Genomic DNA, 5,032 nt, shown 5'->3' on the forward strand with positions numbered 1-5,032 from the left:
TCGTACAATTAATACAACGTATCTTTAGTAACACTTTTGTTTAATTACATAACACACTTGTATTTTGAGTGTAATTCATTTGCCAAAAAAAAGACAAAATTATTAAAAATAAACTAAGTTATAGATGAATTTGACTGATGGTATTATTATTTTTTATTTCTCAAAGCTAACAAAGATATCGTGATAATATTGTTATCATGAGTTCCCTTGGCCACGATAATCATGTAGTGTTATTATTATTATAGTAACGTGTATGTTTGGAGTCACAAATGACAGATGAACATCTGTTGTATTTAAACATACAGCAACACATATTGATATTTTCTGAAAGACGTCAGCGTGTTTTAAAAGTTAGTAAAAGTCAGCTGATGAAACGATGCTGAGTGTGTGTTTTGTGCGGCTCAGAGGACTGGACCTCAGGTTGAAAGTGTGCGTGGAGTTTGTTGTCATAAAGAAGCATCATGCACCGTGTGATACACGCTGTAAAGCTCACGTTAGAGTTCAGAGCCTGCAGCGTCATATTTCTGTTCTGTACCACTTAACGTTAAACATACCGCACCAGTTTCCTCCCTCTGTCCTCCAGAGCCGTCCCACAGCACCTGAGGGGCTTTAAGGGGGGGGGCAGGTGGACCAGCCAGCCTACAGGGAGGACTGAGGGGAGGCAGGGCAGGTGCAGGTTGGGACGGTCTATTGGGAGGCCAGAGGGGGAGGAGGGGGGTGGGGGGATCACTGAGTGAAGGCGGGGGGGGGGCGGGCAGGTGGACGGATAGAGAACGCGACAGAGCGAGAAATTAATTCATTGATAGATTCCGATCTGCAGGAAAAGAAGAATTGTGAAGTGTGGATGGAGAGATTAAGCAAAGGAAACTTCCCCCTCAGTGCACGCGCACACACACATATACACACATGTACATATACACACATGCACATATACACACATGCACATATACACATGCACACATACACACATGCACACACACATGAAGACGAGGGCAGACAGAGCTATTCCGTTTGTCTCCCAGTTGGCTGCGTGACCTAAATTCACCTGAATTCATTATTCATTACACACCTCACATTTACTCTCACACACACACACACACACACACACACAAACACACACACGCACACAGCACATGGTTGCATGGTCAGCACATGAATGCTGACCATGCAACCTATAGGTGATTTCATCTGTGTGTGTGTGTGTGTGTGTGTGTGTGTCAGTCTGTAGATCACACTGCTGATGTCCTTCACATCAGGCCTCATGAATATGTAACACAAATGTCATTTACATTTTAATAAAGCACCACTGTGTGTGTGTGTGTTTGTATATGTGTGTGTATGTGTGTATGTGTGTGTGTGTGCAGCCCTTACATGATATACTTCTAACGTATAATGGACTAACCTGGTCTGGATTGTGTTAACCTCAACACAATGAGAACATCTGTTTACTGATGACGTATCCTGTTTGTTGTAATATCTGCTCGCAGCAGTTAAAAACTCAATAACTTGTTTTTTAATGTTCGTACTGAAGCTCTGCGTTAAATAAATCACAGTCTCGGTTTAATGACTTTAAAGTCGACAGCGACTTGAAACATGAGACATGCCATGTCCACTGTGATGATGAGAACCAGAACCAGGATCTTTGGTTAACTTTAACACAGTGCTGTTATCTGTCAAAGTCCTGAACTTCCTACGCCCTCCATCGACCCTGAACGCCTCCTTGTGACCTGCACGGGGGTCAGGGATGTAAACCTCTCTCAGTGTGTGAGCGACGGTAAATCGTGGTTTCTATTGTCTCGTGAATTTTAATTTTCAATGAAATGCTTTTGAGCGATTAAACTCTGCTAAATGTAGTTCGGTCAGAAGTAGTAAGAAGAGCGTCGCATATTAATTATGAATAACTGTGACCAGAGGAATGTGCAGAACGATAAATAAATAATAAATACATACAAATGTTTTGATTTATTAGTGAATAAATGGTTATAATACTTATAATACTGTTGAGTTCAATACTGACATAAGAAAACAACTATAACAAAAATTAACAATAATCATAGTAAAGAAAAAAATCACATTTTTATAAAATACTATAATAATAAATGTAAATGAATCAATCAGTGCTACATCTGGTACAAAGCATTTTTCTCTTCTTTGAGATTATTGTATTTCTTTACATTGTCCCTGATATAATATATATATATATGATAATATATATAATAATAATGAAGTAAACGTATTAATATTAAGCAGTTCGGTGAAGCCTGAAGGACTCCACCAGAAAGCTCCATAAGATTCATGGCAACAGAAATATTGAAACTGAAAAACTAAATGTGATTCACTGCTTTCTGAACAAAGGACTCTTTATGAAACCGTATCAATGAGCACTTTGTTTGTTGAGACACTAAAATCTGCTTTTTTATCTGCACTCAATGTCTTCTTTCCCAGTTGTATTGTCGGCCAACGTGTTTCAGTTCCCAGCATTCGGTCTTCAGACAACCAAGTGTCTTTTTTAAAGAAGTGACACACTCGAGTGTTTCCTGCTCAGTGACACTCCTCTGATGTCATCCCCACTTCACCATCACTTCACACACAATGAGGCAATCGGCGGCCACGTGTCGGCTGCCTTTGTGTGCCGGTCTAACTAGACTGGGACTCCCCTGTGGAAGACGGGAGATGAATAACTCAAGAACCACGAGGAGGTTCCTGACCCTGGAACAAAGCGGGTCAACCGACAGGCCTCCAAACACCCGCCGTCTCCTTCCTCTCCTTCTATTCCTCCGCCGTTACTTTCTGTTCTGCCTTCATGTGTGTGTGTGTGTGTGTGTGTGTGTGTGCAGCTTCTCTCTCAGCTTCTCTGAAGCAGCTCGAGGCTCAAACACGACAGCTCCACTAGCTTATCAGCTTCAACCATGAAAGAGAGGCTGTCGTACAGAGAAGAGCATCCGACCCCCTTTAACTGAGACACTCTGAAATATCCCAACAGCTATGGGATGCATTCTGCACTAATATCCCAAATCCATTGTCCATTGTCACAGTTGTTGTTCTTTATGCTCATATATATTCTTTGATATATATTTATATTGTACATAGTAGTTAAATGTTTAAGCTTACATGGCCACATACATGGCCAATAAAGTGATTCTGGTTCTGATTCTGGTGCACTGCTCTGGTATTTGGTTCAGACATTCACGATCCCCAGAAGGATGAAGTCGACTGACTTTGTTGAACCTCTGAGTTTTCTTCAGGCTCTGAAGGGTGAAGCCAAAGCTGAAGTGCCTGAAAGTTAATTGAAACATTTCAGTCGCTGAAAAAATGTCTTATTCAGCTCTCGTGAATACTCTCTCGTGTCACTTCTGGTTGCAGAAAACCAAGATGGCGACCCTAACCCTAACCCAAAGATGCCAAACTCAAGGCTTCAAAACAGCAGTCCACAATGCAGAGGGTGACGTCAGGGCGACTACGTACACATCTTACACACGCTCTATGGCTCCACCATTAAGGTTCACTTCTGTGGTTTTCAGTGAAATGTTTCATCAACTATTTAATGGATTTCCATGAAAATTTGGTTCAGAAATGAATGCTGTCAACCCGCCTTTGTTGACCAAACACCTGCAGAACTAATGACATTCACATCTGCCGCAGCTTTACTTTGTGTTTGGTGCTCATTAGCTTCTCACTCAGCTGCCTTCATTCATTCTTTACATGACTTTTTCCTTCACTTTTTACCGAGAGCGGCACTATGAAGAATAGAGAGATGACTCAATACCTCCATATTCAAACCATATCACGATTCCACCTCCAGTGTGGATGCTCCTAAACACTAGAACACTTTTAATTCGGCCGCGATCAGTCGAACAAACTGCTTCTGATCGAAGATGCAGGAAACTTGAAACTCTCTTCAGTCGAAACACTTGAAATCTTTGCAAAGACAACAAACCAAATTCTATATTTCATGACATAAATATTAACCATTGGTGGGAGCGCATGTCCTGTAGGGCTGCAACCCATTTGTATTATAATGAACAGTTAAGCTTAAGTCTTAAACAGATATTCAGTTTACACAAAACAAAGCAGCAAATCCTCACGAATGAGAAGCTGCAACTGGAAACGTTTGTCATTTGCTTCACAAACGACTTCATTGATCGTCAAAAGTTGCCGATTTATTTGCTGTCGTTCAGATGAATTGATGAATGTCCTCCCTCGTAGCGTATATCTGCCTGTCAGAGTAGTGAATTATATCGTTGTGTCATTTCTGTCTATTTGCCTTTCAGACGGGGGGGGGGGGGGACTTTGTACCCCGCTGGTCCCACAGCACAACCCGACGCCTTTCACATTCAAATCAGCTCTTATTGGCGTGACACTGTTTAGGCACCTCTGGATTACCCCCTCCTCCAACCACACACACACACACACACACACACACACACACTGATGCAGAGACAGAGCCAGTGTTTGCTTCTGATTTGCCTCTCTCCACACGACAAACTCAGCGACTGCGTCGGAGCGCATGGATCAGTGATTAGTGTCGGTATGTTGCTGGATAAACAGCAGCGCTCCGCTCTGGGTGGCTCCCTGTCCCGGACGGGCTCTATTAGCTCTAGCTGAGAGGCGAGTGGCACCAGCTGTGAAAGGCCACACTGTAACAGAGCGCTCAGGGCGGTATATGCAAGACCCACGGTGACGCATCTATCACCGCCTTCACATGAGTTGAACACAGAGGAGAGGGCGGAGAGGGGAGGCAGCTAAAGGAAAAGAGTGCTGTGGCTATTTATGGATGTAAGTGACAATAACAGTGAAATATCAACATGAAACGTATGATACCAGTGTGAAAAACACAAGTCTATGCACGGATGTGATGTCACCTTATCAGTTATACGCTCAATTACAGGAACCTCAACAACACGTTATCATCGACTGTATAAAAAGCAGACGTAGTCGTGATGTCACCCATTGGTTTGTGGACTCATGTTTTGTAGCCTTGAGTTTAGCCCCGCCCTAAAGCATCCCCTGCTTTATGGTCTGTTTGACTCTA

Source organism: Anarrhichthys ocellatus, unplaced genomic scaffold, assembly GCF_004355925.1.
Source record: "Anarrhichthys ocellatus isolate YVR2014 unplaced genomic scaffold, GSC_Weel_1.0 scaffold1226, whole genome shotgun sequence".
NCBI lineage: Eukaryota > Metazoa > Chordata > Actinopteri > Perciformes > Anarhichadidae > Anarrhichthys > Anarrhichthys ocellatus.